Below are 24462 nucleotides of genomic sequence, written 5' to 3'. Positions count from 1 at the left end.
CTGTCACCTCAAACTTAACACGTCCACAACAGAGCTCCTTATCTTCCCACCCAAACCCTGTCCTCTCCCTGACTTTCCTGTCACTGTAATTGGTCCCATCATCCTTCCTGCCTCACAAGCCCCTAACCTTGGTGTTATCCTTGACTCCTCTCTCTCATTCAATCCACATATTCAATCCATCACCAAATCCTGTGGGTCCCACCTTCACAACATTGCTAAAAGCCACCCTTTCCTCCCCATCCAAACTGCTACCAGGTTAATACACTCACTCATCCTATCCTGTCTAGATTACTGCATCAGCTTCCTTGCTGACCTCCCAACCTCCTGTCTCTCCCCATCCCAGTCCATACTTTGTGCCACTGCCCAGATCATCTTTCTACACAAACGTCCGGGAGGTCACCCCCCCTCCTCAAATCTTCAGTGGTTGCCTATCCACCTCCATATCAAACAAAAACTCCTCACCATTGGCTTTAAAACACTCAATCACCTTGCCTCCTCCTACCTCACCTCACCTCACCTCACTTCTCTCCTTCTAAAACCCAGTCCGCACACTTTGCTCCTCTGGTGCAAACCTTCTCACTGTGCCTCGATCTCACCTGTCTCGCCGACGACCCCTGGCCCACGTCCTGCCTCTGGCCTGGAACGCCCTCCCTCCTCAAATTCGACAGACAATTACTCTCGCCCCCTTCAAACCTTATTGAAGGCACGTCTCCTCCAAGAGGCCTTCCCAGACTAAACCCCACTTTTCCTCATCTCCCACTCCCTTCTGCTTCGCTCTGACTTTCTCCCTTTACTCTCCCCCGACCCCAGCCCCACAGCACTTACCTATATATCTGTAATTTTTTTATTTGTACTGATGTCTGTCTCCCCCCTCCACTCCCTTGTAGATTGTGAACTCATTGTGGGTAGGGATTGTCACCGTTTACTGTTGTATTGTTCTTTCCCAATCGCTTAGTACAGTGCTCCGCACACAGTAAGCACTTAATAAATACAATTGATTGAATGGATGCTCTTTTCACTAGGCAACACTGCTTCTTTAGACATGCTTCTAAAGTGTCACTCTGCACACACCTCAAAAACCTTAAATGGTTACCCACTTCCTTTCTGCATCAAGTAGAAGCTCCTGACCATTGGCTTTAAGACAGTCAGTCAGCTTTCTCTCTCCAATTTATCCACTCTCTTCTCCCACCACACCCCATCTCTCTTTATTCCTTTCAAACTAACCTACTCACTGTGCCTTGTCCTCATCTCTCCCATTGCCAATTTCTTCCTCAAGCTTTTCCCCTGGCCTGGAACTCCCTCTCCCTTCACAATGGCAGACCACAGTTTTCCCCATCTTCTGAAATCACATCCCCTCCAAGAGGCTTTCCCCCATTAGCCTCTTCCCCAGATAAATTCCCCCAACTGTCACCTCAGCACTCATAATCTCCCTAGCACTTGTGTACATAGCAATTTACGTATCCTACTATTTAAGCATATATGTATACATATATATGTGTACATATATGTATCTCCACTTCTCCTTCCTCTTATTTGCAGATGTTAGTGTCTTCCTCTCTGACTAGATTGTCAATTACACGAGGACAGAGATCTCGTCTACTAAACCATTGTATTTTTCTAAGCAGTTGGTACCGTGCTCCGTACATAATAGGTGATCAGTCAACACTATTGATCGTTGGGGGGAATGTGCCCATAACTTCATCGATCCTCATTCTCATCATTGACAAGTGTTGACTGAGAACCTATTGGGTACACGGCACTGAACTTGGCACCAAGTGATTACAGAGTATAGTTTAGACACCCACTCTGTCCTCTGAGAGCTTTCATTTTCAAGTGAAAGGCAAAGTTGACAAACATAGTAGCGACAATTAGATATAGTATGTAATTTTGTTACATGGGTTGTTAGATTTGTTGCATGGGGTGATGGGCAGGAGATCAATCTTGAGGGTTGGTGACTGATGTTATTGGGAGAAAGCTTCCTGGAGGAGTTAGGGCATTCTCTGTGATTAAAAATTGGGAGGAATGTGATTCTGTGGGTGGAATGAAGCTGGCTGTTTTGGTCAGCCCGGATAGCCTAAGCGAAAGTTCAGAGGCAGGAGAAGAAGGGGACATGAAGGATGTTTGTCTGACTAAAACAGAAGGTGTCTATGGGAATGTAACAAATGATGGAAAGTGGTTAGGAAGGACTGAGTCATTGATGAAGAGCCTTGAAACCTATCATCAGCTGCTTGAGGAGTCAGAGTATTTTAGGAGTGTCATTGTTGAAATGGCAAGGTCTTATACCATTTTAGTAGCAGAAAGAGGAGCTGGATGCATTTATTAATTTTTAATGGCATTTGTTAAGCACTTACTGCGTGCCGGGCACTGTACTAAACGCCGGAGGAGATATAGGCTAATCAGGTTGGACACAGCCCGTATCCCACATGGGGCTCAGAGTCTTAATCTTCATTCTACAGATGAGGGAACTGAGATACAGAGAAGTGAAGTGACTTGCTCAAGATCGCACAGCAGAGAAATGGCGGAGCTGAGATTAGAAACCAGGTCCTCTTACTCTCAGGCCTGCAATCTTTCAACTAAGCCCTGCTGCTTCTCATGGGAAGCAGCGTGGGATTGATTGCAATCCCTCTGTCAACTGTAAGCTCTTTGAGGACAAGGATTGTGTCTACTAGCTTTATTGCACTCTCCCAAATCTGGGTCCACTGCTCTGCACACAGATAGTGCTTGATAAATATTATTGACGGATTAATTGAGCTACTGTATGTTTTCTGTCATGTCTCCCCTATTAGTTGTATGCTCTTGATGGCAAGGTGGAACTCAAAAATACTGGTGGATTGTGTTGTTGAAGCATCCAAAATAAGGCTTCAAACAATACAAGGAGGAAATGCAGTAGCTAGATTGCCTATTAAATTCTGTAATTATCAATCAATCAGTGGTATTTATTGAGCACTTACTGTTTGCAGAGCACTCTACAGTCCTTTATAGGGTCCATTGTCCATTGTGTCATAATGCATGTTTTCACAAAGCATTTTGGCTAAAATATGTCATAATTAGGGGATGTTTTCCTGAGAAAGTGTCTGCCTGGTTACAGTGTGATGTGGTGTCAGAAGAAACATTGGTGTGTGTATATGTGTGGCTTTGGAAACAGGGTGAGTACTTCAAAGAGAGTTTTTCTTAATGCTGGGTTCTGCAAAAACACGACCCCTGCATTATAGGAGAACTTGGGTCTACGGCACTTTGATTTTTCCAAAGCCCTTTCACATCAATTATAGTGATAATGAATAATAATAAGCACTTACCATGTGCCAAGCACTGTACTAAACCCTGGGGTAGATACAAGATCACTGGGTCGGACACAGTCCCTGTCCCACATGGGGCTCACAGGCTAAGGAGGTGGGAGAGCAGATATTGAACCCCCATTTTTACATATGAGGAAACCGAGGCACAGAGAAGATCCCCAGCTGGAAATGGTGGAGCTGGGATTAGAACCCCTGTCTTCTGACTCTCAGGCCCAGGCTCTTTCCATTAGGCCATGCTGCTTATCTCATTTTATTCTCACAACAAACCTACTAGGTAAGAAGGGGCAAGTATTATCTCCCTTCTGCAAATTAGGAAACTGAGGCACAGAGATGATAACTGATTTACCCCAAGTCACACAGCAGGCCAGTGGCCGAGGTAGGAGGAGAACTGTCTCCCAGACACGTGCTGGGCCACGCTGCCTCCATGGTGCCTGGGATCAGTAAGATGGAGCCTATGTTCTGAAATGCAGTTGTAATATTTAGCTGCAATACTTTAAGCAGGATCCTCTTGGTTTTCATGGGTGCAGAGATTAGAGGCTAGAAAACTTGTCCTCAACTGGCATAGTGTGAGAGGAATTCAATACCCACTCCCTTTGGGGATTGATATTAAAGTTTTTTCGGCGGGGGGCGGGGGGTTGGTCACATTGAGCTGCCCTTAAAATTATGATCAGGTTCTGACTTAACTCAATCTTCCCTCACAGCCTTAGGGACAATCAAGAAAGGATAGCTTCAGAGAAAGGACAGCCGGAGGTTTGACCCCCTGACCTTCAGAGGCCCAGCACACCTGGCCTGCAGTCAGCATCTTTGGTCCACCGCATCGTCATGTTTAAAGCTCCCCTGCTCTGGAATGAAGCAAAAAGAAGCAAGGAAGATTTAGGGGTGTCTTTCTCCCCCAGCTCCCCCCCCCCACCTCCCGCAGGGGCCAAAATCTTTAGCATGTTCTTTCCCAGAAGTGGCTTCTTCCCAAAGGTGCCAAAGGGACTGCTTTCTACCGGCAAGACTCAAAAGACAAACCTGTGATTCTGTCTCAGGGAAGCTGCTGTGTCTCCTTTTGGGAGCTGCCCACTGGGAAAGAGTGACCTCATTTCTGAGAGTCACTATCACTAAAATCTCTCTGACAAAGATAAAGAATGCAAAAAGCAAGACCAATCCAGCATGGCTTAGCCAAGGGCTATTCAAAGATCTAAGGGTAAAGAAAAATCTTCCCTGGAACCAGAAGAGGGGAGGGAACAATATAGGAATCAGAGGGCTGGGGTAGATAAGAAGGGAGCAATTGCTGTGGAAAGGGCTAGAGGGACTAGTACTCTAAACAAGTCATGGGGAGAAAAAAAAAATCAGAGAGGAGTGTGATCATTAAATACTGAAAGACAGGGCACAGTCCGTGACTAAAATGGCCAGCATTTTGAGCTCAATTATAAGACCTTATTTAAGAAGCAAAACCCAGAGATGCTCTGAATTGTGGGGAGGATACAGATCTTGCTAGATAGCTATTCCAAAGAAAGGTAATGTAATGCGATAGCTGAAAAAGACAAAGAGATACAAATGGGCAGGTTCAGGCAGCAGCCATCAGGCTACAATCACATAAAAGGGTCAGTGGACTGATTGAGCCACTTACAAGGAATTTAGACTATGGAGGTGGGGGGGGCGGGTGAGACACTAAGAAACTGGGGAAAAAAAATGATCCTAAGTATTACAGTCCAGCAAACCTGACATCAGTATTTGGCAATCTATAGGAGCAAATGACAGAAGAGAAAATGTGTAGAATAAATGATTCTACTATTAGCAGAAAACCACTGGGGAATTTCTGAAAAGCCACGTCAGACAAATGTGATTATTTTGGACAAATTTACAAAATGAGTGAATGTAGAGAATACAGAGAAAGGCTATTTTGGAGTTTTGGCAAGATATTTAGTGTGGAATCTGGCTGTTTTGCATTCAAAATGGTAGGTTTTTTTGTGTTTGCCTTTTCTCGAGATTGTAAACTTTTTGTGGACAGAGACTGGCTTCAACTTATGTCTTCTCGGTATATTCCCAAATGCCCAATACAGTGCTTTTGCCCACAGTGAGTGCTCCATAAATGTTAATAATGAACGTTAGTGACGAGTGAATGACTACTTGAATAAACGCTTACTGGAATAACAGTTGCCTAGAAAGATGGGTCAAAAATTGCTCACAGGCTATGAGTGAATGGGAATTGGAAAAACAAAGCAAAACATTTCCAGTGTCTGAAGTGCACCGTTCCAGAGGGTTTAGATGGGGCCTAGACTCTGGCTGAATGATTCAAATTAATGATGAGTAAATAGAGTTAAAAGCAGTTTAATTAAATTTACAGTCAATTAGAAGATGTAGCGAGGAACCAGAAATAGTTAAGTTTAGAGAAATGCTAGGGAACGGATAGATCAGGGATAACGACTCATAAAAATATTCAGTGGTCAAAATACACCTGCCAAACAATAATGGATACAACTCTTCAGACTAGGGAGGAGGGGGGTGGGTAGGGGATAGAGCAGGCGAGAGGAGAGGAGGAAAAGGGAGGCCGAGAAAATGTACCAAAAATGAGATTGGAGTTGTGTAGTGTGCCATGGAAGCAAAACAGGTCAGTGCTATTTTGGGGCTGCATGTAGAGAGGCATCCCGTTCCCATGGAGGCGGGGAGAGGTCTGCTGCAAGGCTTTGGTAAAACCACAGCTTGGTTAGCGTTTTCAGTTTCGTGTATCCCGGCACAGTACCCGAAAGATAGAGATAGATGGATTTCGCTGCAGAAACCGTTGAGAGAAAAGTGGCATTAGAGGCGGATGCCTGGACAGTCTCTCGACTGCCAAACGTTTTGTGTGTGTGTGTGTGTGTGTTTTAACAAAGATGTAGAAGCATTTCCAGATACTACGTATGCTCCGGCAGGTTCCCATGCAGGCAGATTTCCCGTGAAACAAATGCACCCCTGGCAGGCCGAGAGCAGGATCGGCCTATCGAAACGTTTGCAGAAACCTCTCCATCCCTATTGTTCTCATCCTTCCTCTCCCCTTTCCACCCACCCCAAAACGTTTGTTTTATCAATTGGTACAAACGCTTCCCCTTTTGGCGACTGAAGTATAGAAATGTGTGTGTCGTTCCGACGTGGTAGAACGAAGGGGACGCTTGCCCTTTTTTTATTGTCGCTAAAAGACATCTGTTTTATTTAGTCCGGCAGAGACGCAGCAGAGGGCCCTCGGTGGGCCTTGTTTGCTAACGGGGAGGGGCCGGGACGGGGCCGTTGGGCTCCGGGATCGGAAATGGGACTGACGAATGGGAGCTTTCAGGGCCGGCAGGTCGGCAGGTTTGAAGTTGGGATTGAGTTTTTATCCCAAGGAGAGACTCTAGGGTTAAGTGAGGGAAGGATGTGAGCAAGCGGTAGGTGTAGGAATGGGCGGGGGGTGAGGTGTGCATCCCCTCGATTCTATTTATCGTGATGATTTGTTTTCGTTTCGTTCCGTTTCGCTCTGCCGTCTGCCTCCCCCGATTAGACGGTGAGCCCGTCACTCTATCTGTTGCCCAAATGTGCATTCCGAGCGCTTGGTCCAGTGCCCCGCACCTAGGAAGCGCTCACTAAATCCGATCGAACGGACGAAGGTCCGGGGGCATGTGGCAGAAGGGGTGTGTCCAGCACCCATGTGCGGAGAGGGGGCCGAGGCGGGGGCGGGGCCTCGGGCGGGGAGGCGGGGTGGGGCCCAATGAGAGAGGCCTCGGCGCCCGGTGGGCGGGGCCGAACGGCAGAAGGCTCGGCACCGTTGCCGCCGGCGACGCAGGCAGAAACGCCAGGCTTCGCCGAGAGAGCGGGCCGGCGCCGCCGCGGCTGCCGCTCCGGGGATTGGCCGCGGCGCTCGCCCGTCAGGCGGGGTTGCTAGGCTCCCGCCGGCCCGGCCCGGACCGCCCCGCCCTCTCTCCCGCCCCGGTACGTGCTCGCGCGGAGGCTGCGGCGCGGCTCTCGCGCTCCTCCGGCTCGGCTGCGCGCGGCGGCGGCGGCGGCGGCGGGGCATCGCGCCCAGTCCCCGGGGAGCGGCGAGGGTGGACACCTGCCGCTGCCTGCCGGTCCTCGGGGTGAGTCCCGTCATCGACGACTCCCCGGGCCGCGGGCCCAGCCCGATCCCCCCTCCTCCCCCCCTCTTACCTTCCAGACGGCATCCCCCGGCCCGAGCCTTTCCCATCCTTCTCCCGCTGCTTTTCCTTTCTCCTCCCCCCTCCCGCCCCGGCGGGCCCACCCCTTCGCCCCCCGTAACACCTGCTGCTCCGACCGCTCGCCTCCGTCCCCCCTCCCCCTTGCCCGCGGTGGGGTTCTCTCTTTTTTGACGAGGTTGGCGGGGGGTGGGGGCTGGCCCCGGCCCGGTTGTCGGAGCCTCCGGGGGCAGCGGCGGGTACCGGTGTCCTTGCGCTGGGCTGGGTTTCCCGGGTGGAGCAGCTTTTCCCAAACGGCGGTGGCGCCGCCGTCTCCTTCCTCCTCCTCCTCCTCCCCGCTTTCCCCGGATCCGGGCGGGGCCCGGGCCTCGGGTACGGGTGGGGGCCGGGGGTGGGGGGCGACGTGGCTGAGAGGCCCTTTTGTTGCCGGCCCCGGGGCTGGCACGGAGGTGGAGGCGGCGCAGGCCGCGGGCCGAGGCTCGCCCCGGGAAGGGGGGCCGCCTCGCCTCCCGCAGCCCCTCGCCCTCGGGGGAATGCCGTGGCCTCTCCGGCCGTCTTGGGCCCGGCCCCCTCCGTCCCCGTCCCCCCTGTCCCCCAGCCCCGGGTGGGAAGGAAGGCAGAGGATCCCCCGGGACGGGCGGGATTTCAGATGCCTCCTTCCCCTGAGTCCCTTAGGCGTAAATTCCTCCTGCCTTTTAGGGGGCTCTGAGGTGCTGCCGTAAGTTGGCAGCCGGATGGATGAGTGAGCCGAAATCGAAAGACATAGTTCGCGACCGTGTGCTATTTGCAGACGTCGCCGAGGTGGCGAAATGTAACCTAACGCGAGGTAACGTGCAGGAGCCGATCGGAGGTGTTCGGCCCGATGAACCTTCAGAAACACCAAGGGCGCTTTCGCTGCCTCCCCACCCCGCCCCTTTGCTTTTCCTCTTCCCCACACCCCCCTGCTAAATGGCAAGCCTCTTTGGAGGACCAGCGACCGTCCATTTCTCATGAGCTATTTTTGAGCCAGGGTACTCCAAAGTTATGCCTTGCCCCAGGGGACGCACTACACCCCCGCCTTCCCGGAACCCGGTGGGCCTTTAACCTTAAAGTAACTCGGTATCGACCAAGGTGTTCTTTGGAGAAACCCCCAAACAACCCGGCGCCCCCCCCCCCCCCCCCAATTTGCCAGTCCACGGGCAGAAGGGGGTTTTAATTGAGGACGAATTCAACGGGGCACTTTCAGCACTGCCATTTTTCCTTTCTGAAATTCGCCCCAGATGGAGAAATCAGCAAAGCCTTTTCGATCGTTGAGAGGTGGGCAAGGTCTTAAACCAGTAGTGAATTTGTCAGGATCTGGCCTGCTGCTATCTTTTAACTACTCCCTGTTATTTCTCTGAAAAAGTGAGCAGCAGTTATTCTTGGCAAAGTGCTGGAAGCTTTTTTCAAAGATGAGAGGTTATTTATGGGACAGAGGTGTCGAGAGCCAATTGGATGCATTTCTGGTTGTTTGGAGGCCTGACTTAATATGCCGTTATAATTTTATCATTGTTCAATATTTAAGTACCCACAGTGTGCTGAGTGCTGTATAAAATACAAATGGGCTCTGCACACTTTCGAAAAGGGATTTAAAAATACTATTGTGTGAAAGCACGGGAAAGATGGACTCATTCACCCCGTGTCCCTTCCTCCGCTCAAGCGTTAGTGAGTCTAAAGCAACCTGGGATAAATTTTCCAAAAGAAGTCAGCCTGCGAGATCTTGATGGAAGGGAGGTGGTTTGTTGAGTGATAAGTGGGAGGGTGTTCCAGGTGAAGAGAACGTGTAGAGCTGTGCACAGAAGTTGGGGTGGCAAAATAGAGCAGTGTATTCACGACAACCATCTGATGTGAATTTGAGCATTTGCTTGGGAAGTGTTTTTGCGTTGATATTTTCAAGGGGTGGGCCTACAGTACACTGGGGGTGCTGGGGGGGGCGGGGCGTGAGGGGTGATGTAGAACATTGCAGTTTGAGAGAACTCTTGCACTCCTGCAGTTTAATGATCTTGGCTGAAGTCCAAAAACCACGTTGACCTCTGCCACTACAAATTTACCCTGATGCTGTAGCTGCCCTTTCATCGGTATAACAATGCTACTATTCCTCCCTCGTGAGTCCCCCTGCCCACAGCCCCCGCCTACTGTTCCAGACCATCAACTCCTTTCCAAAGCCCCCCATGCCTCCACCTCCTCCCTCCCTAATTCCCAAGACTGGGCAAACTATTTTGCTGGCAAGTTAGCAGCCGTCAGACACAAAGATTCCTCAAGGGCCCCCTTCACCTTTTCTTTGTTCTCCTGCTCCCATGTTTGCATTTTTCTTTTCCGTCCCAACTGTCTCCCAAGAGGCGATCTCTCATGTGACCTTAAAGTCTTCCTGCGCCTGAGAGTCCCTTCCCTTTCCCCTCCCTAAGAATATTTATTTCCTTTCTCTTCCCCTCTCATCATCACCCTCTTCAACCTCTCACCCTCTTCAGTTGCCTTCCCCTCTGCCTTCAAACATGTCTCAGTCTCCCCCCTTGGGAAAAAGTCTTCGATCAACCCCACAGTTAGCCTGTCCCTTCTCCACTTCTTGCCTAAACCCCTCCAACAGGCTGTATATCCCTGCTGTCTCCATTCTCTCTCCCCGCCACCGTTGACGCCCCTGCAATCTGACACCCTCTTCATTCTGTTGAAGCCTGGCTCACCAAAGACCTTCTGGTAAAATCTAAGACTCTTCTTCATCCTAATCCTCCTTGACTGACCTTGGCTGCCTTTTGACACTGCTGATCATTTCCTCTTCTTTGGTTTTACAGAGAACAGTTTCTTTTGTTTCTATTCCTGCCTCTTTCTCAGTTTCTTTTGCTGTCCCTCTTTCTCATCTCACCGTACTCCAAGACTCAGCTCTCAGTCCTTTATTCTTCTTGCTCAACATTGACTTTCAGGGAGTGTAACTGTTTCAGCTACCATTACTCTACAGGCAGTTCCACGTGAGAAGCAGCATGGCCCAGTGGATGGAGCACGAGCTGGGAGTCAGAAGGCCCCGGGTTCTAATCCTGGCTCCGACCTTGGGCGAGTCACTTCGCTTCTCCGTGCCTCAGTTACTTCATCTGAAAAATAGGCATTGAGACTGTAAGCCCCACGTGAGACATGGGCCGTGTCCATCTCCATTAGCTTGTAGCTACACCAGCGCTTGGTACAGTGCCTGGTACACAGTAAGTGCTTAGCAAATACCATTTAAAAAAAAACCCTCCTAAATCTTCATCTCCAGCTCTGTCCTTTCACTGTTTAAAATCTCATCTGCAGCCTCCAGGAGGTCACAGTCAAAATCGGTAGTATTTATTAAACACCTACTGTGTGCAGAGTGCTGTACTAAGCACTTGGAAGACTACAAGAGAGTTAATAGATGTGGTTCCTTTCCTCAAAGAGCCTACATTGCAGGGGGAACTGATACTGAAAAAATTTACAGGTGGGAGGAAAGAGAAAACAGGAATATGTGCATGATTTATCATTTAAGAGGGGCTATCAGATATGTGCATAAGCGATACAGGAGGTTGTGAGCTCTCAGGTGTTCAGGAGGGAGGTTGTGAGCTCTCAGGTGTTCAGGAGGCAGTTGAACCGCTGAGTTGGCAGTTGGGATATAACCTGGGGAGAGTAGAGGTTATTAATTGGAGAAGACCTTTTTTAGGAGATGTGACTTCAGAAGGGCTTTGAAGATGGCAAGAGTTGTGGCTTTCTGGATTTAAAGGGGGAAGGAGATCTGGGAAGAGGGAAGGGTGTGGCCAAGGGGTGTAGTTTGCAGAAGAGAGGAGAACAAGCTATAGTTAGAATATTAGCTTGCAAAGAGTATGAGCTGGGAGGGTAGGAGAAAATGACTTGAGTGCGGGGAAGAGAGTTGATTGAGTGTCTTAGAGCCAATGGTTTGTTTGGAGGAGAATCTGTAACCGGAGCTTTTTGAGGAGTGGGGAGATCTGGGCCAAACGATGTTTTAGAAAAGTGATCCAGGCGGCAAAGTGAGGTATGAACTGGAGTAGGGAGCGACCCGAGGGAGGGAGGCCGTGAGGAGAATGAGGAGGTAATCAGGCTGAGCCAGGGCAAATGCTTGGACAGCGTGATGGCCGTGTGGATGGAGAGGAAGGGCCGGGCCCTGGAGCTGTGGGGAAAGAAGAACCGACAGGATTTGATGATAGACTGGGATTAGGGGTTGAAGAAGAGGGAGGAATCGGATAATGCCAGAGTTGTGGACGCATCCATCTGGATGGCTTGCCTGTACTTTAAACTCAAAGCTGAACTCTCCATCTCCCCTCTTGAACCTCCCCGTCTAACTGACTTTCCACTCACAGTTCGCAATACCACCGCCATCCCCGTCTCAAACTCACAACCTTGGTGTCGTCTACCAACCGCATTGAATGAGATCTCGAAGTATTGCAGGTTCGTCTTCCAAGATGTCATAGATCTGCCCTTTCCTCACAACTCTTCACCACCACCCTGGTTCAAGCCTCCATCACCAGTTGGATTGCTCCAACAGCCTCCTTTATTGGTCTTTCCAGCTCAGGCCTCTCCCCAAAGTCTCTTCTGCATACAACTGCATGTATTATTTCAACTGCCAGTTGGAGCTGTGATTCCCCTCCTCAGAAACCTCAGATGTCTACTTATATTACTTTTCACAAAAACTTCAGACCCTCCATCAGTTTCAAGAGAGTCTATCCACTATCCGCGCCCCCCCCCCCCCATCTACCTGCTCTCTTCCTCCACCGTACCCCCAGCACGCACGTTTCACTGCTCCAGAAAAGCCTTGTTTGCCACTCTCCTTTCTCAGACCCCCTTGCATGCAGTGTTTCCTCTCCTCCTCTCAGTTCAACCAAGCTGAGTCTCTTCTGTCCTTCAAAGTCCCTTCAGAGTCCCCCTAAAAAGCCACCTCTTCAGACTAATTTTCCACCTTCCCGAATTCTTTCTCTCCCTCTTTTTTTTTTTTTACGGTATTTAACTGCCCTGTGTCAAACCCTGTTCTAAGCACTGGGGTAGATACAAGTTAATCGGGCCGGATTCAGTCCCTGTCCCACGTGGGGTTTATCGTCTGAGGATTTTACACCATCAGCCACCTTAGCACTCCTGTACATATCGTTTTATTTTGTGCTCGTTTTTATTTTTTAATCATTGTGTCTCTTGTCTTTTTTACCTGTTGTGTATTTGGTGATTTGTGTCCACTAATTTCCTTTATTGTATTATAAACTCTTTGAGGGTGGGGACCACATTGTTTGCTTCTATTGTAAGCTTCCCCAAGTGCTTAGAACAGTGTTCCGCCATAGACATTCAATAAATGCTATTGACATTGAAGTTTCTAAATCCACCACTTCCGAATTGTAAGCTTGATGTTTGTTAATGGCCAGCTTGAATGGACCTTGAAAGCTCTTTAAGCTTTCCTCTTCCTCCTAATCAGGAGGAGTGGTAACCTAGAGTTGCTGTGAAGGTAAAGAAAGTCTTGACTATGAGTCACTAGAGCAAGGAAGAGCTGTATAAAAAGTGAAGCGTAAGTTATGAAATTGTTAGGTCCTGATGTTTAGACTCAAGAGCCATTAATCCATATTTTCGAACATTGGCTTGGACATTTTTTTTTTTCCTAAGGCCCTTCCCGTTGCCTTACCAAACCTTTCTCTCCCTGTATGCTCCGTAGCTAATGTTTCTTTACCTTCACTCTCTTCCTAATTCTTCTTACTTAAGTCTTAAATATTTTTCTTTTCTTGGCAGCATCTCCTGGCTCTTGGGTCCTCCACTTGAACTAGGGAGGACTCCCCAAGGGACATCGGACTTTGCTGATTGTACAGACATCTCCATTTTCCACACTTAACTACGCTCTTGGATTTACAGGTAGGTGATAGCTTCCATTGGTTTCAGATTGGCAGTTGATTCTGAAACCTTTTCAACACCACCTCCCCACCCCCAAGATTCCCATGAGCACTCCTGCCCCTACGTCACAATCCTTCGTTGGACAGATCTAGTTTTCATTCTGATGTGCTTGAGATGTAAAATCAACATCAACCTTAGAGGACAGAAACAACCCTTTCAAGGTCCGTGTCGCCCATAGGTTGGGGACGTGAATTAGCACAAGAACATAAACCTTGAGTTTGTGAAGGCCTATTCATTCTCCCTTCCCCCTCCCCCACCTATTGGGCTCTAACTAGATTTATAACTTAGTTCTTAAATACTCTAGATTCCTGTGTGTGAGATTTAAGTGACAAGATAATCCATTTTAAAAGTCATGGGCAACACTGAGACTTACTGAGCCTTTTTTTTAGCTTTGCTAAATTCAAATTTAGGTTTGTTTGCTTGGCTGGTTTTGGCTGGGGCTTTCCTTTTGAATGGGACAGAGACAAAACCATTAAAAGTTCTTGCCTCAGAATTGCCCTTCTGTGGCCCAACAGTGTAAGGAATCCTGGTATCTGGGGGAAAGCTTATGGCACACATAGTTTGAATTACTTTTGCATCTCTGGAACTTTTCACCCTGATTCCTGTCTTGAATTTGTTAAAGCCTTTTGTATAAAAACAACAACAACAAAAAAAGCCTTTAGATTTCTCAATAGTAACCTTTGCGAATGGTAAGTTTTGCTGGGATAGTTTGACTCACTTGTGCTTCTGAGTGGGCAGTAGAATAAGTGGCATTCTTTGAGTTGTTTGGAAAACATATAGCATTCAGCCTGGTGCCTCAGCACTACCCGGTTTTCTCTAGTCTCTGTCCTCATTTTTTTTTCTTTCCCTGATTTGGTGGTGTAGCGGTTGGGGGTGGAGAGGGGAACTGTCCCTTCCCCAGCTTTCCTTTCGGTAACCCTTTTTTGCAGGGTGTAAGTTGTACCGTTAGAGTATTCTTTTTTAGTTCTCTCTCTTGCTGTATTGGTTTTAAAAGCTTTATTGGCATATACTTTGTGGCTTTGTGCCTTTTCTTTACAGGGGTCCGTAGATTAATAATCTTTATTTCAGTGTATAGACACACAGCTTAGTGTCTCCAGCCATTCTAGGCTTCTGAAACCACTGATTCATTCTTACTGATGCTAGTCATTGCACTATTCTATGCTAAATATAGGGTAGTGTGCCAATTGGGAAAAAGCCCATAGTAAGTTGAAGCATTTGGAAGGCTGCATATTATTCAGAGAAATAATCAGCCAGTGCCTAGCTTGCTGGGTTTTTGATATGCTTTTGTGATTGTACTTGGCCCCTTTTATTAGAATTTGCCCTTAGTTTCCTGTGGTTTTGGAATTTGTTATATACATGAAAACTGTAAGCAAGAGGTACACAGACATTTTTTGAGCCAATCTGGTAATTGGTGTATAAATGTTTGTGAAAAACAATCTCTGTAATAAGACTGGGCTCGATTTTGAGCTAGAGAAAGCTGTTGCTACAGATTCCGTTTCTGCAGAAGGGGCTGGCTTTTTCCTGCATTTTGGTTGAATTGTGGGCAGGGTAGATTTCCTACCAAATGTAGGAATGGTGAGCCCTTACCCGTCTATGGAAATCATCTGATTTTTTGAAAATACAACGTAGCCAAGTAAGACAGCATTTTGTAGCTTCTGTTGTTCCGTTTTATTTTAATTGATTACATTGCCATTCTGGGGTTTATGCTTTTTTCTCTAGCTATTTGTGAAAAGGAAAAAAATAGTCCAGGTTGAAATTGAGGTAGGTTTTCTTGTTGGATTTATAAACTCATAAAATCTGGATCTAGAAAATTGGGGTTCAGATTTTGTTGAGGAGAAAGGAGTGTCAACTACTGTGGGATACTTTTTACATACACATAATCTTTCTTGGGGTGGGTAATCTCCTTTGCTCTTGAGCTATCAAGCAATCATTTGGGTCATTTCAGGTTGTCAGTGAGCCTAAGGCATATACAATTGAGTCATTCTTACGTAAATTTTTTTTTTTTCCTCTGGGCATCGGGCAGCTTGGTTTTTTGCCCTGTTGAATTATAGCTAACAGGGCAACAGAAGAAGGGTGACAGTCTACTAGACAGAGACGAAAACCAGAAAAATGTCCTTTCAGACTAGATGCCTCTATGTAAGGCATGACTGAAGAACTGCCACTTATATTTTTAGACTTGGAGCACCAGTGAGAAGGTTGAATTGCCTGACTGGAGAAATTTGTGGGGAGGCCATTATAAAAAGAATCCCATTTTGAAGATCTAAATGTAGAATTCCCTCAAGGCGCAAATGTACAGTAATGGGGCACTTTCTCCATTGTTTATGGTGGGTTTGTGCATCAGAGGCTGCTTTTACTGATTTGGAAAAAAAAAACATACTTCAGAATTGTGGCATTAAAGGTCATCACAAATATCGAAACCACCATATCTACCTGTTTGGGAGATGGGATTTTTTCCAGTGGTAAGTGCAATTTAAAGTGCCCATAATTTTAGGTGCAGGAAAATGACCACCTTCACTCTCCTGGGTGGGTGTATAAGGGAGGCTGCAGGTTTAACCCTTCTCTCCTCCAGCTGAATGGGTCTTTGTGACTAGGGGAGAAAGCCTGGGAACTGGCTTCCAAAGAGGAAAGGGCAGTTTCCCTTGGGGTCTGAGAAACTTGGTCCCCTTTCCAGAGTGTGTGGGTTGCTTGAATAGGAGAATCACTACTACTGCTCTTTGAAGCCTGAGACTAGATAGTGTAGAAGGGAGATTGTCAAACCAAGGGATACTTAGAAGCACTATGGGGGTGAGGGTCCGGGTGGGCCATTCTGGCAGACAATGGGGGCTCTTAAGGGGAACTAAAAAAGAAGCAGCAGGTGATCTTGGGGTTTTACTCAGCTCCCTAGGATTTGAGGTTATATTAGAGATGTTTCCTTTTGTTACCTGCAAAGACAGCAGCAGTTAATGTTAACTGCTGCCGGCTCCACCAGACAGAAGACTGGCTTTTGTGAGTATTTCATTGTGGGTTGGCAGGTGTATGAGGAGGGGATGGATGGGAGGGGTGGACTTGTGAGGAGGAGGAGGAGGTGCAATGTGAATAAAACAAAACGTAGCCATCAGCTTCAGGATTCTCCAACTGGTTTCCTTTTTTTCTGCTGGCCACGGTCTGCTACACTCCAATTTACACTTTTGTTCTCAAGCAAACTTCCTAACCAGGCACACCAACTCCTGTATGACTTTCTATCTGATGCATTCGTTCCCTCCTCTCTATATGTAGATGCTTCCATTTGCAGTGATCAGTCAATCAATGGTATTTATTGAGCGCTTACTGCATGCAGAGCACTGTACTAAGCACTCGGGAGAGTACAATATGACAGAGTTGGTAGAAACGTTCTCTGCCCACAGTTAGCTTGGAATACGTGTCAATTTTGTGCATATTGTCTCTTCTATTTGATTGTAAGCAGAGATCACATCTCTTGCTACTTTTGCTTATGCATCTAGTACAGTGTTCTATAGAGAGTTGTAGTAAATACTCATAATATAGATCCTGATATGGGGAGGGGGATACTTCAGTTGAAACCACAGAATCGCAGCGATCTAACTTCTAAAGCAATTGTATATTATCACCAGATGAATTGAATCAATTTCTGCATTTGTTTTGGGCTTTTTGTTCTCGCTTTCTTTATGTATTTTGAATTTGATCAATTTCAGAGCCACTAAAAGATGTGAAATGCCCCGACAAGATTTTTCAACATGTCAATAGCGAAAACTATAGGGGCTTAACCGGGGACGGCTTCAGCCTGTAAGAAAATAAGCCACCGCCTGCGGGAGCTGCACAGTGAGGACAGCCTCCTGCCTCTTTTCAAAGATGGCTGCCGCCGGGCCCCTTCCCAAAGGTAGCGGCGGGGCAGGAGGGCCCCGTTAGTCGGGGCCTCGGAGCTGAGCTGTCCTAGGGGTCAGTGACGGAGAAATGCTGTTCTGCAAGATGCGTAACACTTCATGTTGCGTTGTGTGGTGGGCAGCGTGATGTGATGGATGGTATCATGTGGAACGTGGGAGGTGGCCTCTTTTGGCCATGTCGGGATGGCCAGATGTCTGAAACGGGCCCTGGCCTTGGAGGTTAGTTCTGAATGATTGGCTGCTCTGTCCATTCCACGTAATCCTTCAGTCTGCTGGGTTCTTGGAAAAGTTGAAGTATTTGCTCGGCTCCCTGAGTACATCTGCCTCAGCGCTACCACATGGGCTTATGAGGCCCCTAGGATCTTACGCCCAGGAATTCCGATTTTTGGAAGGAGGACCGTGCAGTTTGGTAATGGCTCATACCTCTCTGAATACATACCCGCCTCAGTTGCCCAAGGTGCTTTTTACTAACTATGCCGTGTATTCAAGGACTCTGTCCGTGCCCAGCCTAACTTAACATGCTCATCATACCTTAACATACACCTTCATTCAAAAAAGGGCCGTTCTTAGCTTTTCGTACCCCTAGCATTCTCTCGCAAGTGAATTTACATAAGGCCTTTAGATGATTCTTAAATGAGAAAGTCTCAGTCTAGTGACCAGAGAGAATACAAGGACCAAAGCATGAAGAAGCAAGGAAAATATATTGCATTGTTTGTGATATGTCCTTGTGTCATGGAAAAATCCCACTATAATAAGTAACTCTTCATTTTTAACTAGTGAATTTCATGGGCAGACATTTGTGTAGCTGCCACTCTTCAGGAACCTCTGTCTTCTTGCTTTATGTTCTAGAATGAAAACAGATTGTTCCATCCTTTACAGTTAATATAATGACCCCCCCTTCTTTTTCCCTCCTCCTCTAGAATGCTAAGTATTTCTGCATAAATAATGGTTTCAGCTTAAGAAATTCTGGCATCTAGTGATATAAGATAATCAGTCTTTTAAAGAAAAAACACACGAAACTCTCTTAGAACATTCTGCCAAGTCCTTTAATTTTGAAACAAGACCTGAGATAAAGTTTCCCTGGTGACTTGAATACCAGTCATGTGGTTATGCTGTGCCGAAGGAGAAAGTATTCTGAATTGACTCAAGGTAGATTTTAGCAGTTTCTTTGTTGAGCCACTTAAAATAAGGCAACCCAACACCCTGGTCATTTTAGGTGGGAGGGGGAAAAAAAAATGAGGCAAGGCCTTCAGGGGTAGTGAGCAGAAGGGATGGCAGTGGAGCCGGAGAAGGACCAAGGGATGGAAGGGATTGGAGACATCAATCAATGGTATTTATGGAGCACTTACTGTGTGCTGGGCAGTGTACTAAGTGCTTGGGGGCGTACAGTACAGTAGAGTCCCAGACATGATCCCTGCCCACAAGGCGCTTACAATCTAAAGAGGGAGACAGGCATTAAAATCAATTACAGGTAGGGGAAATGGGAGAATATAAGCATATGTACCTAAGTGATGTGGAGCTGAGGGTGGAGTGACTATCAACTGCTTAAGATGTACAGAGCCAAGTGCGTAGGCGATGCAGGAGGGAGGGTGGGTAGGGGGAAATAAGGATTTAGTCGGCAGACCTCTCGGAGATGTGATTTTAGTAGGGTTTTGAAGGTGGGGAGAGTGGTGGTCTGTTGGATTATGAAGTGGAAGGGAGTTCCGGGCCAGAGGGAGAACATGGACAAAGGCACCGAGCCAGGTGAACTCGAGGTACAGTGAGTGTGTTGGCATTAGAGGAGTAAAGTGTGTGGGTTAGGTTTTAGAAGGATATCAGCAAGGTGAGTTAAGAGGGGGAGAGCTGATTGAGTGCTTTAAAGCTGATGATGAGGAATTTCTGTTTCGATGCAGAGATGGTTTGGCAATCATTGAAGGTTTTTGAGGAGTGGGGAAACAGGAACTGAACAGTTTTTAAGAAAAATGATCCGAGCAGCAGATTGAAATATGGACTGGAGAGGGGAGAGGCAGGAGGCAGGGAGGTCAGCGAGAAGGCTGCTGCAGTAATAATAATAATAATAACTGTGGTATTTAAGTGCTTACTATGAGCCGGGCACTTTTCTAAACGCTGGTGTAGATACAAGCTAATCAGGTTGGACAGTCCCTGTCCCACATGGGGCTCACAGCCTTGCTCCCCATTTTACAGTTGAGGAATGGAGGCAGAGAGAATTCATTCATTGAGTCCTATTTAGCGCTTACTGTGTGCAGAACACTCTACTAAGCACTTGGGAGAGTACAGTACAACAATAAACAGACACATTCCCTGCCCACAATGAGCTTACAGGCTAGGGGGTGAAGTGACTTGCCCAAGGTCACACAGCAGACAGATAGCAGAGCGGGGAGTAGAACCCAGGTCCTTCTGACCCCCCAGGGCCATGCTTTATCCACTAGGTCACACTGCTTCTCGGTAGTCAAGATGGGATATGTTTGGATGTGGGGAAGGGGGGAATTCCAGCAGTGTTGCGAAGGTAGAACTGAAGGATTTGGTGAGTGGCTGAATATGTGGGGTGGGTGAGAGATAATGTGGAGCAGAAGAGGGAGGAAGAGAAGGCAGTAGTGGGGAGGGGTAGAACAGCAAAAAAAGCCAGGGATGATGGGGGGGAGGGGGAGGGAAAAAGGATGAGGGTGGGAGACAGGAGGGAGTGGATAAGGGCATCCAGTACGGGCACCAGGGGGATAGAGAAGGGATGGGAGTGTGGCAGGTGAGAACAGGCATTGGCAGTGGGAAGGAGAGGGCTTGGGGCTCTTCATTTATTTATTTTTTTTTAAAAAAGGAATTTCTTAAGCGCTTACTATGTGCTAAACTCTATTCTAAGTGCTGGGGTAGATACAAGATAATCAGATGCCACAAGGGGCTTATAGTCTAGGTAGGTGAGAGAACAGGTTGAAGTCCCCATTTTGCAGATAAGGGAACCACAGCATATTTATGTATGCTTGTCCAAGGTCACACAGCACACGTGTAGCAGAAGTGGGATTAGAACTGTAAACTCGTTGTAGGCAGGGGATGTGTCAGATTATTGTTATAGTGTACCCTCCCAAATGCTTAGTACAGTGCTCTGCACACAGTAAGCGCTCAATAAATTCGACTGAATGACCGTGTGAAGGTCCTCCGACTCCCAGACCCATGCTCTTTCCACTAGGCCATGCTATTTCTCCATTATTTAAGTGCTTACCTGTTGTCCCAGAATTAGTGAGGTGACTGCGGCCGCCGTCCTCTGTGTTCTTTCTTAGCCTCCTTCTCCTCTTCATACACACACTGCACACACATCACAGTTGATCATTTAGGATGTCGGGTCACCCCAAGTTAAAACTCAGTTATGCAGAAGGGCAGAGACTATATATTCTTAAGTGTGTGCCCACATATACACACACGTGTGCAAATTTAACCATCAAGACCCAGCATTTAGAATGTCTGGTGGTGAACTCCTTTATCTTTAGATTTTCTGGTGCTTCCCTGGCTCTAGCTCCTAGTTGTAGCATGCTCATGATCTTTCTATGCATCATTTTTCTTGTCTCTAAAGTAGAGGAACCCCTGGCCTGTCCTACAGGGCTGTTGGGTAGCAACTGTTGAGTGAAAATATAAAGCACTTTATGAAGTACTATATAAATACATATTTTCTTCAGTTGCTTATCATTTTGGTGACATAAAGGCTAATACCGACATTTCTGAGTAAAAGACATTTTTAAAAAAGGCATTTCAACTTTATGGTGCCTGTTACCTTCCTAATGTCAGGAAATAAATTATGTATCCTCATGAGATGTGTAATTGAGCTTTCTCTAACTGAGCTATAGGCAGAATCATTTAGAGCAGGTAGTTAAATTAGCTTTTTTCCAATTAGTAGGATCAACTTATTTAGTATTGGGCACATTATTGCAAATTTAATATCATTCCTGGAATCACCAATCTTGGTCTATTGGACTTTTGAACTTTAAGAGGCTACTTGGAAAACTGCTATGCCGGGAAACATGAGTTTCTGGTTCAAGTGTACAAATTGGTTGCTTTTGAGAAGGTTTTATTTACTGTTTTGGGAGCCTAGTCAAGCTTACAAACACAAAATATCATTGTAGCTTCTGTAGTCATCCCATATTTCACAGAATGTGTTTGTGATGTCATGAAAGCAGTAACATCTTTTTTGATACCACAAATTGTGTTCTGAAAAAGTCACACTAGCATGTTTTCTTTCTTCATTCATTCAGTTGTATTTATTGAGCACTTACTATGTGCAGAGCACTGTACTAAAATCTTGATCAGCTGAAATCTTCAGAATTTTTGTTAGTGAAGGCTTTGAGGGTTTTGTTTTTTTTTGTCCTTTGGAGTGATGAGGAAACTTGTCTTCAGTTGCTATTTGATCAGAAGTTGGCTTGATGCAGGAGATGGACCACCTCTAGACTGTAAGCTCTTTGTGGGCAGGGAATGTGTCTGTTAATTCTGTTGTACTCCCCCAAGTGCTTAGTACAGTGCTCTGCACACAGTAAGTGCTCAGCAAGTACCACTGATTGAGAGCAGCGAAGCATCATATCAGGAGGTCAACTGTAAATTCATTTTAATAGGAGTCAACTTTCCACAAATCACTAAATCACTAACCACAAACCACCTTTTTCTTTATTTGGATGAGGAATTAACATACTCGTGGTCGTAATCTAACCGAGAATCTTTTGGTGGCTATGCCAGGCTAGGAAAGGGGGAGAGAGGAAGGGAGAGAGGGAAAGAAAGAGAGAAGAAAAGAAAAACAAAGAAAGAAAGAGAAAATATGGTGATTCTCCAAGGCATCGGTGCCAACCCCATAGAGGCCATGGAGGCTATTGCTTCCATGGGTCTCCAGCTGTGGAACCTGAGACATTGTTTCCACCCTATGGGTTTTGGGGCGGGACTCGTAGCCTCGCTAAGCCCAGAGGGTTTCTAGGTGGGGCTGGAAAGAGCTATGTTTCCAAGAGGGTTTGAACAGACCCCCAAATTGCGTCTTCTAACCTGTTCGCTTTGGGAAGTCATCCTGCCACTCCCAAAGCCCATCCTGTGGGTCCCATCCCCTTTTTCCCCACTACCCTTCAAATGAAAAGATGGTGCATCTGCTCCGACCTCCAGGGTTGGTCAGAGAGACTGCCTAGGCAGACCAGGTGGGAGACCCACAGCTGAAGGTTGAGCTGTGGGTTATTCCAAAGCCATTTTGGTTGAAGGTAGCCAAACTGGATTTATGTCTTTGCCCTGCCTGGCTCCCTTTGTGCCCGCCCCGCCAGCTCCCCAGCACAGGTTGCCAGTCTATTCGTTATGGTGATCTAGGGGATTAAAGAACAATGGAGATGCTTTGAAATTCCTCTCTGAGTTTTCATTCAGCATAAATGCTGCCTCTTTACAGCAGTGAGCCGGATGGGTAAAACGAAAAAGGTTTTCTGAGAAATTATGCTTACATTTTTTTTTTCAATTTGTTTCATTTGGGGCTTGAGACTTTAAAATTTTCACTTTCCGAGCTATCTGTGGCTATTCCCAAATTACGTCTCATCAGAATGTAACGCGTTTCTAGAAAGTTGCAAGAATTTCAAGGTGCAGTTCTCTGTTGTTCCTCAATGTGAACAACTGGGATAGCAGTTTCCGCTGGGAGCTGCCATTTGGGCCCATGTCTGAGTGAGCCACTAATGGCCGACAGTTTGCTCTGTGCATCGTGAAGTGTTTCTCAGATTGTGGTCTGGAGAGAGAGCTACTGTGGCTGTGCAGTAGGCCTTAGAAACAGAAGATCTTCCTGCAGGGAAGGGGCAAGCATGGGGGTAGTAAAGAATGGGAAGCAGAGATCTGCGAGTCCAGTTGGTTATACGAGTCCTTGATCCTATGTCACACCCTCTCAACTGCAGCTGCGTTGGCAGCAGGAATTGATGGGGAGGGGAATAGAAAGGAGGCTTATGGACCTAACGGCTCAGAATTGAGCAAAGCCAAGTTGGGGAAAGAGCATTTCAACCACCAAGGAGGGTGGGACATAAAGACGGAGGAGTGTGCTGGGAAGGACAGAATGGCAGGCTAAGAGGACACACTCCTCTACTGCTGGAAAGACTTGGTTCCCCACAGCATCTTTGCAGGGTTCTGCTAGCTAGAATGATTTTGAGCCTGAAGATATTGCAAATATAAAGGAACATTAGCCTACAGGACAAGAAAAGAAGCTTAGGCATAAAATCAAAAAGAGTCCCGGATATCTAGTGGGTGCAAAAAGCGTTGGTTAGCAAGAGCAATTTGGAGAGCTCAGATGTGTTTGAGGCAGCGACATAACTGGCACTGTTGCCTGCTCCAGATTGGTATGGGCACAACTGAATATTCTTTTGACCTCTTGGCAGGAAGTTTTTCATAATGGAAACTGGGGAACGTGTTCTCTAAAAGATGCTACTGAAAGTGAGGTTGTATTTACACAGAATGTCTGATAAGTGAGTATCAGTGTGGAGCGTGTTGCAGTGAGCCAAATGTGGTTTGGTTCCAACATTCCCAAGAAAGATCCAGCGCCAAGCAATTCCCCTGTGCTTGGATCCGGTTGGATTCAAGAGGATTTTGGTCTGTCTCCTCGCTGCACCTCTCCCAGGGTTCGGGTCTCTGTTCCAGAAATTCCAGATGGAACTGGAGACCCTCAAATCTGTGGATCGGCAGTCTGAACCAACAACTTGCCTTCTTGAAGTCCTCAGGAGAGGAGGGTCTCCTGAGACTAGGCCAGAGGGTTTTCTGGTCTAGATTCCTGGGATCTGTTGTTGATCCTAGTTGGCCTCTTGGTCCTGACCTGCATTCAAGGGAGTCACCTAGAATGGGACTACTCTCGGGAGGGCAGGGAACCCAACAACTTACCTGTATCCATTTGGTTAGCGTTTGGGTGATGGCCTAAGGGAGAAAAGAAAGATGGTTTTGCTGGGCCACCGGTTCAATATTTGTGCTCCAAATGACCTGTTCTTAGTGTGGTCCCACTTCACGACTACATCAGCGATCTGGCCAGAGTAGTGTACATGTAAACAGCTACCAGATGAGAAAGTTGATGCTGAGAACATTCTAAATTTGGCTATGACTCCTTTCCCACTTAATCGGGGCAGCAAGGAAATAATGCTGCTGAAGTGGTTAAAAATATGGTCCTGGAGCGGTATTGAATGATCTGGTTACAGGTGGTGAGTTGAGTGACTGTATTGGTCGAGTTGGGAAATCAATGTTATAGGTCATATTCAAAACCGACTCTTTCCCTCTCTCCTG

General features: G+C 47.0%; 1 protein-coding gene across 3 annotated transcripts in view; it reads left to right on the top strand.

The window, feature by feature from the left end:
• The window catches only part of DAG1 (dystroglycan 1), a 151923-nt gene that overhangs the window by 45699 nt on the left and 81762 nt on the right, over positions 1-24462 (top strand). The window contains exons 1-2 of one of the 3 annotated variants that reach the window (XM_029049957.2): positions 7123-7223; positions 13181-13300. The gene's annotated coding sequence lies outside the window, so the exon portion shown is untranslated. Of the gene's footprint in view, positions 1-7122; positions 7224-7275; positions 7370-13180; positions 13301-24462 lie in introns of those variants that run through there. The other 2 variants (XM_029049956.2, XM_029049959.2) reach the window with 2 other exon arrangements.

This window comes from Ornithorhynchus anatinus, chromosome X1 (assembly GCF_004115215.2).
Source record: "Ornithorhynchus anatinus isolate Pmale09 chromosome X1, mOrnAna1.pri.v4, whole genome shotgun sequence".
In the NCBI taxonomy this organism is placed as follows: Eukaryota; Metazoa; Chordata; class Mammalia; order Monotremata; family Ornithorhynchidae; genus Ornithorhynchus; species Ornithorhynchus anatinus.
The sequence above is the reverse complement of the archived record's forward strand: the minus strand, read 5'-3'. Positions and strand labels throughout refer to the sequence as shown.